The sequence below is a fragment of the Erythrolamprus reginae genome, chromosome 1 (assembly GCF_031021105.1).
Source record: "Erythrolamprus reginae isolate rEryReg1 chromosome 1, rEryReg1.hap1, whole genome shotgun sequence".
In the NCBI taxonomy this organism is placed as follows: domain Eukaryota; kingdom Metazoa; phylum Chordata; class Lepidosauria; order Squamata; family Dipsadidae; genus Erythrolamprus; species Erythrolamprus reginae.
In genome coordinates this window covers 130,368,206-130,381,951 of record NC_091950.1, presented here as the reverse complement: position 1 = coordinate 130,381,951, position 13,746 = coordinate 130,368,206, and the positions used below count along the sequence as shown (strand labels likewise).

The 13,746-nt window shown below is 39.8% G+C and overlaps 1 long non-coding RNA gene across 2 annotated transcripts in view; it reads left to right on the top strand.

Moving 5' to 3' along the window:
- The window catches only part of LOC139174570 (uncharacterized), a 33,470-nt gene extending 20,442 nt beyond the window's left edge, over positions 1-13,028 (top strand). For both annotated transcript variants that reach the window (XR_011560382.1, XR_011560388.1), the window contains 2 exons: positions 10,806-10,866; positions 12,881-13,028. This is a non-coding gene — a long non-coding RNA (uncharacterized lncRNA). The remainder of the gene's footprint in view (positions 1-10,805; positions 10,867-12,880) is intronic.
- The last annotated feature ends 718 nt before the right edge of the window (positions 13,029-13,746 follow it).

Here is a 13,746-nt window from a genome sequence, read left to right as displayed (position 1 = left end):
CCAGAGCCTCTGTGTGAGCCAAAAATCTGCTGGCCAGTACACACATGCACATTGGAGCTCAGCTAGGGTAACAGCTCGTGTGCCAGCAGATATGGCTCCATGTGCCATCACTGCTCTAGATGTTGAAACATGTCTTATTACGTTACTGTTAAAAGAAGTGGTTTGTATAATCCTAATAACCTTGGATGAAAAGATAATAATAATTTGTTTTAGTGAGTGATCTGTTCTTCTTGTAGACTTTTGATGTTATGGTTCAAAGAGAGCAATTTTCTTTGTTCACTCTTGCTGATGATCCTGCATGCAGACATACAAGAGGGAAAATTGTAGCCTTGACAGTCCATCATTTCACCTGCATTAATTTTCATATCCTTTTTGCTAATAATAATGGCTACTGAATTTCTCAATGTTTTTCTTTTTTGCATTAGAAGATCTGATGCTGCTCTGATGTGAATTGACTTTGTCCAGGCGAGTTGACTAATTTCTAGAAAAACAATATTCACTTATGATATTTCTACTCTGACATCAAATTTGCCTTGGTTCTGGGTTCTTAAATTCAGTGTACCAATAGTGTTAAAATCTTTGTAACACTGAACTTTCCTATGGCCACATTAGCAGGTGGACATCCTTTAAATTATAATTCAGCCATTTCATAATTGTTATTGTTGTTCAAATTTACTTTCTGACATTTCCCAGTAACTCTTTGGATATCTTCTGATCTATGGTAAGAGTGGGGGATGTGGCTGATAGCAGAGATGGGTGTTACATACTGTAACAATTGGTTTGCCCGAAACTGAAAATGTGAGTGCATGCGAGAGAAGAGAGTATCAGAAACCTGGCAATAAATAGGATGGGATAGCACCAGGGCGGGTGGGCGGGCCCAGCCACTGGTTGGAACTACCAGTTTGTCTGAACCTATCCAGACCGGCAGTAGCCCACCACTGGCTGATGGGATCACCAATGGGATGCACATGCACTTTTACCCCTAACAAGAGAACAATCCATTTAGAGAATTGCTACATGTCTTACACTTTTTTTAAAATAATCCTCAATATTTTATTATTATAAGCCATCTACAGAAGCTCCATAGCAAGTTAGGTGGCAAATAAATTTAACAAATATCTTTCAATGGGTAAAAATAACAGCAGTGAGAAGAAACATTGCAATAAAATAGTGGTTTTATTATTGTTGCTACTATATTGGTATTACACTGGTAAAAAAAAATAAAGGGAATACATAAAAGTCTATGGGGAAGGGCGGCATACAAATCTAATAAATAAATAAATAAATAACTTCAAGTAAATCAAATTTCTGTGAAATCAAACTGTTCACTTAGGAAGCAACACTGATTGATAGTCAAGTTCACATGCTGTTGTGCAAATGGAATAGTTGTGCAAATGAAATATTCAATGAGAATATTTCATTCATTGAGATCTAGGATGTGTTATTTGAGTGTTCCCTTTATTTTTTTGAGCAGTATATATCCAAGCATCAAGAACTGAATAAGTTATAAATTTGGATATTGTAATTCTTTCATGGAGACGCGGTGGCTCAATGGCTAAGACTGAGCTTGTTGATCAGAAAGGTAAGCAGTTTGGCGATTCAAATCCTTAGTGTTGCATAATGGAGTGAGCTCCCGTTACTTGTTCCAGCTTCTGCCAACCTAGCAGTTTGAAAGCATGTAAAAATGCAAGTAGAAAAATAGGGACCACCTTTGATGGGAAGGTAACAGCGTTCCATGTACCTTTGGCGTTTAGTCATGCTGGCCACATAACCATGGAAATGTCTTCGGACAGTGCTGGCTCTTCGGCTTTGAAATGGAGATGAGTACTGCCCCCTAGAATCGGGAATGACTAGCACCTATGTGCCAGGGGTACCTTTACCTTTAATTCTTTACCATTTTGAACTTGTTCTTCTTTGAATTTGTAAGGAGACCAACTTCTTTACACTCAAGTCTGACTTTGAAAAGTTATTTATTAAAATATCTGCTGAGCTTATTCTTGATCTTCAATTGATGAAAAAACACCACAGTGTAGAATAGATCATAAGGAATAGAAGGAAAACAAGTAAAAAAATTAAGAAAACACATGTTTGGAATAATCTCCCTTTTTCCTCTTGGTTGCAAGGAAATTGAGATTACCACTTTTTTCGGAGTATAAGACGCACCTTTCCCCTCTCTAAAAGAGACTGATAATTTGGGTGCGTCTTATACTCTGAATATAGCTTCCCCCCCCCCCTAGCTAGCTACTAATAACCTTCACAGCTCTTACCTTGCAGGCTTTTTCATTGTTTCTCTCTGCAAAAAATGTTTTCCAAGCTCTAAGTCTTTGCAGGGTTTTTTTGCTCTAACTTGCTCCGAATAAGTTTCTTTCCAGCCTTAACCAGGTGCTAACGATGTTCCCAGCTCTTACCGGCTTGCAAGCTCTTTCATTGTTACTCTCTGCAAAGAATGTTTTCCAGGCCCTAAGACTTTCCAGGTTTTTTTTCATTGCTCTAACTTGCTCCAAATGTTTCTTTCCAGGTGATAATGATGTTCCCAGCTCTTACTGGCTTACAAGCTCTTTCATTGTTACTCTCTCTGAATAAAGTTTTTTTAAAAACCTTAACCAGGGGATAAAATAATTTGCTGGCTAATAATCTGGTAAACAGATTCTTTCCCCTATTTTCCTCTCCAAAAACTAAGGTACATCTTATACTCCGGTGCGTCTTATGCTCTGAAAAATACGGTATGTACGGTATTTGCTACTACTCACAAAATTATTTAAGTGTGGTTGAAAAAGATTCAGTTGGAACAGTTGAAGTGACTTGAACTCTGAATGCTATTGTCCTGTTCAAAGATCAGCATCCTTTGAAGAGAGACTGATACCGTGCTCTGGTCCTGGCTAAGACACAAACACTTACTCTCATATGTCTTAATGGCTCCATTTATAGTCTTATTTAGACCAGATGCAGAACATTTGCCTAACAGCCAAATTAAGACTATTACTGTATTTGCAGAATCATTATGTGCTTTTTCTTCAGAGCACTGAAGTCTGAAAGATCCATTATGCAGAGGGAAATGGAAAGGCTATGTTGATAATAAACTAATGGTATGTTAGACAGAATGATGAAGGGCTAGAAAAAGTTGAATTGTTGACCAGAGTAGCTTTCAAACAAAATGATTAGTTTTCGTTTCAGTATTTGCACCTGATGTTAAGACTTCCTGTTGCATTTTGGTGCCTATGTCACAGGTTAAGCAATAGCCCTTATGAAAAGAGAAACTCATTCTATAATCAGGATCTAGCAATACCATAAGGATGGATAATATATGGAATTTCTTGGAGATTTCCAACTTGCCTAAATCAGACAGAATAGTTTCAGAGTCAGGAATATGGGAGTTGTTATCCTACATATGGAGGATCATTAACTGGCGGGTGCAGTAGGAAGTTGCTATTAACAACTGCCTTTACAATTTGTGAATCTGGAATCTCAGAATGAACGCTTGATTTTCTTCTGGAATAGAAGGCTGGTTTGAAAGCAGTCGTACTTTGCCTAGCTGAAATGCAATTAAACTACTGTCATCTAAGTACAAGATGCAATCAGACTACTGTCATCTAATAAATTTATGTGCTTTTCTTTTTATCGACTGTGTCCTGACAACATTTTTTCCCTTGTATGTCCCCATGACATTGCCTTCCTCTGCTACCCAGTCTGAACCAGCTTTAAATGGACCTTAGCTGTATCAATATTAAAGCAGTGTTTCTGTCTTATTTCTGTGCATTTTTTATCATGGATGTAATCTGATAAATTCAATCATCATTCCTTCAGCAGTTGATCCCCAAGGATGGGGTTGACCCCTGTCCTATTTTAGGACACCTTAAGGCTGGTATAGTCAAACCTCCTCCATTCTTGTTCCTGGCATGGTTCTCCAAGTCTTCGGAGAAGGGCGGCATACAAATCTAATACATTATTATTATTATTATTATTATTATTATTATTATTATTACTACTACTACTACTACTACTACTACTACTACTACTACTTTAATTTGGACAGCAGAAGAGTCCGTTTCCTTCAGACTTCTATTTCTTCCAGGCTTCTGAGCTGATGTATTTTGGTGACCTGGCTTTGAAATAAAGATAATAATAATAATAATAATAATAATAATAATAATAATAATAATAATAATAATACTGTAATAATAATAATAATAATTATTATTATTTATTAGATTTGTATGTCGTCCCTCTCTGGCTCACAACAATACACAATGTACAAATCTAATGCTAAAAAAGCAATTTAAAACCCATATTATAAAAAAAACAATCACACAACCTAACAGGCCATACATAAAACCATAGTAGCTAGGGGTATATCAGTTTCCCCATGCCTGGTGACATAGGTGGGTCTTCAGGAGCTTTCGAAAGGCAAGGAGGGTGGGGGCAGTCTTAATCTCTGGGGGGAGTTGATTCCAGAGGGCCGGGGCTGCCATAGAGAAGGCTTTCTCTCTTTCTTTCTCTTCCTGTTTCTTTTTTCTCTGTCTCTCCCTCCTTCCTTCCCTCCCTCTCTTTCTCTCCCTTCCTTCCTCTTCTCCCCTCCTTCCTCCCCCCACACGAACCCAGCCCCTTTCCTGGGGCTCAGTAGGTGCTCCGGCCCAGGAGCAGCTTCACCTGGAGAGAGAGGGCAGGGTTTCCGCTCCTTCTTTGGGTTCAAAGGCTGACGGACGAGATGTCTGCAGCACAGGAGCCGCCCAGCTTCCCTGCCCTGATGGTGCCTGGGTGGAGGCGAAGGCTGGAGAGGAGGCGGGGCAGGGGAAACAGGCAAGCAAAGACCCTGCACAGCTGGCCGGAAGTAAGCGCAGAGACTTCCGGCCAAACAGGGTTTGGGCAGGGAGGGGGAGGCAGCTGTGGAGAGCTCGGAATCCCCCAACCAACCTATTCCCAAGGGGGCTGGTTGGGAGGGAAAAAAGTGGGACATTTTTCAAAGGGCGCGGGATGCGGGACAAGTGATGAAAAAGCATGACTGTCTTGCTGAAAGCGGGATGTCTGGCCACACTATGCTTCTGGCCTCCAGAGGGTCTCTGGGGGCAGGGGATGCTGTTTTCACCCTCCCCAGGCATTGAATTATGGGTGTGGGCACTCACACATGCACGATAGCACACACACACACTCTTTCAGCACCTGAGAGGAAAAAGGTTAGCTATCACTGATGTTTATAGAGTATCAGAAAGTCTTATTGATTTCCTAATTACAGGTTAATCCATCTATTTTTTAATAGGTCAGATGGTGGGATGTACACAGTAGACTACAAATTCAGAACTCTTCATCAAGTATATCATATAGGATTTACTAAAGTGATAACCCACCCACCCCCCACTTTAAGACTGTCATATACTGCAGATGAGTTCTGCCATTTTGGAAAATGAAACTTCCTCATTTCAAGTAAAACAGAACCTGAGTACTTTATACATTTTTAAGTCAGATGGCTATGTCATTTGTAAAGCTCACACAATGCATAGCAAAGTAGTGAGAGCATCAAGGACTGGGTGAAGATCAGAACACACAAGATTTGGGGTCAATGAAGCCCTAGTAGTAACCAGGCTTGAGTAATGTCTTTGGATCTCACAACACTTACCTGTCAGAAGCAAAGTGATCTGAATCAATGAACTCGGTCAGGATCCCATTGTTGTGCCACAAATAACTGAATTAAGCAGACATTAAATAGGTAAATAATACATTATCATTGTATAGCAATACTCCATCTGCTAATGCAGTTGCATTTTGAAGTTAGGGAGAAAGATTGACAATAATTTCTCATATCCGCTTCATAATAATCAAGTACTGAAGAGGAGTGAAAAAATAAACATGTTTAGCCCACAGTTAAAGAGCAAGCAAACAAGCAGTACAGGTTTCTTTTTTTCTGTTAGCAAAGATCTGGTAGTTACATTTTGTCCTCTGTTCACAGATTTATGTAAGAAAGCCTTCATTAATTAAGGCAAAATGTCAACTGTGCATTAAGAGTTTAAAGAATAAACTGTATCATATGCGGGAATTATGATAGGACTCTGTACAGTATAATTGTAAAGATTAAGTTGTAAGTATGACATATTTTCATGGTAAATTTAAGAAAGAATTAAATCTGAACTGTATTCAGTTGGTGTTCAACGATTTAACCACCACTGGGGGGGTGGGGGTGGCAATATGCATATAGCTAACATGATTTGAAGTCTACATGATTATCAACCTTGCTTTAATCATGTATTAGTATACACTGGTTTTTTTCAGTGATTTGGCAAACAGAAATCTATAAGGAAAGAGAGATTCCAGGATTTGAATAACTAACTTCAGTAGAGTGTTATGATAACATGACAACCAGTAGAGGTTGGAGACCAACACTGTGAAAAGGTTATCCTACTTTCACTAGAAGTTAAACTAAGGCACAGCACATTGAAAATCAAATAACTTACACAATTCCGTATGTTCTTGACTTAAAATTATAATATAGCTCAAGGGATAAACCTTTGGGTTTGACTGTGGAAAGTCCGGGTTCACAGTTTTAAAATAGAATAGAATGGAATGCAATGGATTAGATTAGATTAGATTTATTGGATTTATATGCCGCCCCTGTCCGCAAACTCGGGGCGGCTCACAACAAGGTAAAAACAATACATAATAACAAATCCAATACCCAGCAATCCAATTACAATTTTTAAACTAAAAAATTCATAAAAAACAACCCCAGAATATTAAAAACACGCATACAGTCAACCTAACACCAAAACAACATGGGCAAGGGGGAGATATTTCAGTTCCCCCATGCCTGACGGCAGAGGTGGGTTTTAAGGAGTTTGCGAAAGGCAAGGAGGGTGGGGGCAATCCTAATCTCAGGGGGGAGCTGGTTCCAGAGGGTCGGAGCCCCCACAGAAAAGGCTCTTCCCCTGGGTCCCGCCAGACGACATTGTTTAGTCGACGGGACCCGGAGAAGGCCAACTCTGTGGGACCGAACCGGTCGCTGGGATTCGTGCGGCAGAAGGCGGTCCCGGAGATATTCTGGTCCAGTGCCATGAAGGGCTTTATAGGTCATAACCAACACTTTGAATTGTGACCGGAAACTGATCGGCAACCAATGCAGACTGCGGAGTGTTGGAGTGATATGGGCATACTTAGAGCAGCCCATAATTGCTCTCGCAGCTGCATTCTGCACGATCTGAAGTTTCCGAACACTTTTCAAAGGTAGCCCCATGTAGAGAGCATTCCAGTAGTCGAGCCTCGAGGTGATGAGGGCATGAGTGACTGTGAGCAATGACTCCCGATCCAAGTAGGGCCGCAACTGGCGCACCAGGCGAACCTGGGCAAACGCCCCCCTCGCCACAGCTGAAAGATGTTTCTCTAATGTGAGCTGTGGAATGAGGAGGACGCCCAAGTTGTGGACCCTCTCTGAGGGGGTCAATAATTCCCCCCCCCAGGGTAATGGATGGACAGATAGAATTGTCCTTGGGAGGCAAGACCCACAGCCACTCCGTCTTGTCTGGATTGAGTTTGAGTTTGTTGACACCCATCCAGGCCCCAACAGCCTCCAGGCACCGGCACATCACTTCCACTGCAATGGAGTGGAATAGAATAGAATAGAATTCTTTATTGGCTAAGTGTGATTGGACACACAAGAAATTTGTCTTTGAGGCATATGCTCTCAGTGTACAGTATATGAAAGAAAAGATACATTTGTCAAGAATCATGAGGTACAACACTTGATGGTTGTCATAGGGCACAAATAAGCAATCAAGAAACAATCAATATTAATATAAATGGTAAGGATACAAGCAACAAGTTATAGTCCTAAGTGGGAAGAGGTGGGCGGGAGGAGATGGGTGATTATTCAAGCATAGACTGAAAAGCTTTGAGCAGATTGATATCTTTTGAGTACCTTTTCTTTCTCAGAGTAAAGGAATGATGTCCTACGAGTTGCAGAACAAATGAATAAATTCCAAGGAATGCTACCTGGCTGATAGGAAAATCTGGGATTTGGGATAGTTTAATTTTCCATAAGGAAATGTTCCCTTAGAATGAAGAAGGATTATTGGGTTGGCACTGGTGGAGAAATCATAAAACACAAGAAAGAGAAACTGGCTTTTTGCAAAGCTTTAAAAAAATGTGACTATGTACCCAAGCCAAGGAAGGGCTTGTGAGGGCTCTGTTACTTGGCTTTACAATCAGTTGATTAATCCTTATTGCTGCTGTTTATTTATTTTGTGGATGTTTTTATGGTTTTGATGTCTTTTACATTGTAAAATAAGCCATCCAGAGTCACTTGATTGAGTTGGGATGGAAACTAAATAAATAAATAAAATAAGTACATAAATACAATATACTGGTATTTAGAGAGAGCTCTAGCTTTCAAACTTTATGGTTGAATCAAGAAAAAAATGGACTGGTACACTCAATTTGGGTTGGAAGAGGTTTAAATTGACTGATTGATTGATTGATTGTATTTATATACTGCTCACTCCAAAATGGGCTCAGAGCAACTAACAGCAATCATAAATACAACAGCAATAAAAAAGCAGTAAAAATGTAATAATAAAATATAATAATATAATAATAAAATCAACAGTGCAATAAAAAAAATATAATTAAAAAAACCCCATACATACTGTTGTGATTCCGTCCGAGGCCCCTCAGGGAACGGCTGATCTTCTGTCGGTTTCCTGCTCAGAGGGGGAGGATGAGGAACAGCAGGTGCAGGCAGACGAGGAGGAGGAATCCCAGGCTGAGGAAGAGGGGGAACAGCCAGAGGCCCCCGAGAGGGAGCTCTCCCCAGCAAGCAGCCTGGATTCCTTAGAGGAAAATGCACAAGCAATAATCGATCTGCGACAGAGAAGAGCAACACAAAGAAGGGACCAATTAGCCAGGTACTTTCAGCACTAAAGAGGCAACAGCTGGGTTTGGGTGTGGTGCTCTCTGGAAAGGCTAAAAGGCAGACCCACCCTTCCTGGCTTGTGGAGTATTATCTTTGGGAGTCCTGGGACCTGGCTGTGATCTTTGGCGTCTTGGAATTCTGGTTTGTGACTTTGAATACAGAAACCTTGGGGGGAAAAGGTGGGGGTCTTATGCTCTACAGTGGTGGGTGTGCCAGCAAGAAGTTTGCTGTATTGTCTGGACATCAGGACTCTGCTGTAAAGTCTCCTAGTCTGCCTGTTGGGAAGAACAGGTTTTTCTCTGTGTTTATTTTTCAAGCAATAAAGTACTTTTGCTTTTACCAGCGTGTCTGGCTGTTTTTTCCAGTTGGTGTTGAGGTCTGGGGGAACCCAGACAGAACACATACTTGCAATCAATCCTAATTCAAGGCTTGCCGGAAAAGCCAGGTCTTAACGGCTTTCCGGAAGACTGGTAGGGTGCGAATCTCTGGGGGCAGTTGATTCCAAAGGGTTGGAGCCGTCACAGAGAAGTCTTTGCTGAGTACTACCAACCAACATTATTTGGTGGATGGGACCTGGAGAAGGCCAACTCTGTGGGCCCTTACTGGCTGAAGCGAAGTGTGAGGGAGGAGGTGGTCCCATAAATAGTCTGGCCCTGAGCCATTTAGGGCTTGAAAGGTAATAACCAACACTTTGAATTCATTTGGAGACTGACTGGCAACCAATGCAACTCACGTAAGGTTGGAGTAATACAGACATACTTTGGTACACCTGTTATTGCATGCGTTGCTGCATTTTGCACCAGCTGAAGTCTCTGAATGCTTTTCAATGGTAGCCCCATGTAGAGCGCATTGCAGGAGTCAAGATGAGAGGTGATAAGGGCATGAGTGACTATGCGGAGCATCTCCTGGTCAAGGTAGGGCCACAACTGGTGGACAAGATAGACTTATGCAAAAAAAAAAACTATCCACATTGCTGAAGACTTGTTAGTTACATGGCATATCCAGATAAGATATCCTGAAGCCCCTACAGCAGAAGATGCATCAGGGACAAAGTCTCTGTTGCATAAATAATCTCCAGGGATTAAAGAGAATTGAAGATCAAAGATTTGCCAGCCAAAGAAAAGCCAGCTGACAGTCTGAATCACAGAGGAAAAAATGCCATCAGCATCTATAAATTCTTCCCAAGCTCTGAATTAGGAAGTAGGTAGAATATACTGTAGAAACAGAAAAAGTTATGCTCTCGGTTCATATATATTCAAGTAGAAAGTATGATACTTATATGAAACTAGGTAGATGGAAAATTTCACTTACTCTTCAATTTGGAAATTCAAGTGGTTATGCTCATCTAAAATGGGAAGAAGAAGATGGGTTGTCATTCTAGCTTAAATAATTTGTTAACTCTGTTAGGGAATGTAACTTGGGAAGCAAAGTAAGTGTGGAACGAAGACTGTTTGCTTGTGTATCTGAATGTTTAAATACAAGGAGGGGGGGGGGAAATCCTGAAATATTATTTTGTTCTGAGTTACTATCAAATTTTGTGACCCTCATGAAAGCTTCAATAGTAAACATTTACTATTTTTGTAAAAGAGGATAAATGAGCCTAAGAAATTAAAAAGCCATATGGTCAACATTAGTGTTTGATAATAAATGTTTAGATTTAGCCAAAAGGTGTGTTGTAAAACCTGCTTTTGCTACTTGAATTTATTTATTTAACAATACTTATAGAAGAGGATAGTTGTAACGCAGGGTTAACCTCTGGGATTCTTGGTGCTCTTTGAGATGGGTTGATTTCTTACAAATGTTTCATTAACAAACTAAGTAATAATATTGTCAGTGAACTTGTGGTAATTGAGTCTCTGAAGCTGTTTGTTTTTGGAGACTGCTTGTATTTCTTTTTCTTATTGCTCTGTAGGTGCAAAACAACGGCCTTATTTAATGTGACCCCCTCTTTGCTGTGGAGGAAGAAGACACAGGTATGTATACTAAGTTTGTGTGAGGAATGTTCTAATCACCCATTAGACAAAGTTGTTCAGATCTGCTCAGAGTTAGAACCCTATTGGATGAGTCCATGTGAGTTAACTGAGGCATTGTCTTGTCCTGTTATTTGGAATCCTGAACGGGTGGACAACATATTTCAGACTGCTAATCTGGCCATTTGTCCTATAGATTGGTGTCTCACCAGATCAATTAAGGCTGCCTAGAAGATGATATATGGGAATGCATCCTTGAGTAAAGGATGAATCTTCCCTGAAGAAAGCATGGATATGGCTCCTCTTTTTGAAATAATTGCTGGACCCAAGAGTTTCATCTAGTCTCCAACTTTGCTTGGTGCTCTGAGCCAGTGTTCCCTCTAATTTTTTTGTTGGGGGGGGGGGAAGTATACTGTCTGAGCGGCAGTCCCTTTGGGACTGGGCGGCACAGAATAAATAAATAAACAAACAAATAAATAAATAAACAAACAAACAAATAACCCACCCTGTTTTGCCTCAGAGAATTTCAAAATAAAATACTGTACTGTGTGTCTATAACAGTGAGATCATAATAGGGCAACTCTATCAATATCAAAATGCCACTTAAATAGTTGAGCTAGTTTCAAACTAGATTTTGATTTTCTTTCTCTCTTCCTTACTCCCATTCTTTTTCTTTTTCTTTTCCTTCCTCTCTTTTTTCTATCTGTTTCTCTCTCTTCCTCTCTCTTTCCTTCCCTCTCACTCTTTCCCTCTCGGCTTCTGGGCAGGTTTGGAAAACTCTGAGTTGATGATTATTTTTAAGTGAGCGATTGCTCACTGCTCAGCTTAGAGGGAACCATGGCTCTGACTTATTTTCAATGAATCCAAGATCTATTTGCTACCAACAAAAAGAAATTAGAAACATGTTTTGCTCTTATCAGGTGCATTGTAATTTACTTGAAGAACATACATATTCATTTTTTTCCTGATGAAATTGGTACAATAATAATCTCCAGTGCAAAATTATAGAAATAAATTAATTGTGACAACTGAGTCAGAAGTGCACAAGTCAGTTCATACAAATTGCTAGGCAAAATAATAATTAGATTCAAATTACATTACAAATCTGAAACAGTTGCAAATGGAATAGGCAAATGCTGTAAACTCTCAATTTTTATGTACAAGGCACAACGCTGTGAGACTAAGGGGTGATTTTTTATTTTACTAGTTCTTTTTTATTGTCCTCTTTCTATCCAAGGGCTCAGGACACACAGAATCAAATTAAGATTCACAATTTTCACTTTCTGAGCTAAAATCTCTACTCAAGTATACACATACCCATTTATGTAGCCCAAAGCCTAGTAGTGTCTCAACAAGATTTGAGTTCTACAAGAATCAGAGCAGGACATCTACTAAGTGGAGTATCTAATTCCCTGTTACAGTGAAAGGCTATAGTTCCCATTTACTTTTATAAATTTATACTGTAGTTTTATTTACTTGAACACATGGCATAAGGAGCATATAAGTCTAGCGACCACCCATAAGCAATACTTATGATAGTTACTTAGTCACATTGATCTTGGAGATTGTCAAAGCTGTTTTCTAACAACTGGACTAACCAGCTATGTAAGCTCTTAAATTGTTCCAGGAAAAAAGAACTTATCTAAGACTTGTGGCTGGTACTCATTAGTCCTTTCCCATTAGCAATTCTCAAAGAGAGTATTACTCCCAAGGAGCCTGCCTTATAATCTCATCTACCAGTGTATTTCATCTTATTGCTTCTCCACAAGGTAGCCATTATCCCCTTGAGAATTGAGAGATTGAGATTTTGGGGCACCAGACATAAAGATGAATAGGGTAAACGTTACTCCAATGCTTTGTTAGTGCCTGGATCCATGAGTAAGGGAGCTCCTAAAGGCCATCTTCTTGTTCTACATCTTGCACCTTTCTCAGGCCTGAGATGGTCGTGACAAATGAGAACAATATTGGATTAAAATATAAAGAGTTCTAATTCCATTTCAATTGTATATTTTAACAGATTAACAGAGTTGGAAAGGACCTTGCACATCATCTAGTCCAACCGCCTGCCCAAGCAGGAGAAGCTACATCTGCCTCTACCTAGGATCGAATTCACAACCTTCTGACTGTGAGGCAAGAGCTTCACCTCTAAGCCACAGCAGCTTATGGTCATAAATTATTTATTTCTTTGGTTTTTTTTAAAAAATAAATATTAAATATTATTCTACAATAAAAAACTATGTTCTTAAAAAAATATTTATTTGTATCCCATTGTGTTTTTTTTTAACAAATAACTCAACGCAGTGAACATATCCAGAATAGCTTTTTCCTCCTATTTCCCCCACAACAACACTGTTGAGGTGGGCTGGCCTAAGACAAGGTCATTCCAAGGTCATCCAGCTGGCTTTCAGTGTTAAGGCAGAAATAATAATAATAATAATAATAATAATAATAATAATAATAATAACAACAACAACAACAATAATAATAATAATAATAATAATAATAAAAATTAGATTTGTATGCCGCGCCTCTCTGAGGACTTGGAGTGGTTCACAACAAGACAATATACAATATACAAATCTAATAGTTAAAAAACAATTTAAAAACCCTTATAAAATAATCATAGAGCTCAAATATACCATACATAAATTATAATAGCTAAGGGGTATATTAATTTTCCCCTGCCTGGCGACATAGATGAGTTTTCAGAAGTTTACGAAAGGCAAGGAGGGTGGGGGCGGTCCTAATCTCCGGGGGGAGTTGGTTCCAGAGGGCCGGGGCCGCCACAGAGAAGTCTCTTCCCCTGAGCCCCGCCAGATGACATTGTTTAGTCGACGGGATCCAGAGAAGACCAACTCTGTGGGACCTAATCGGTTGCTGGGA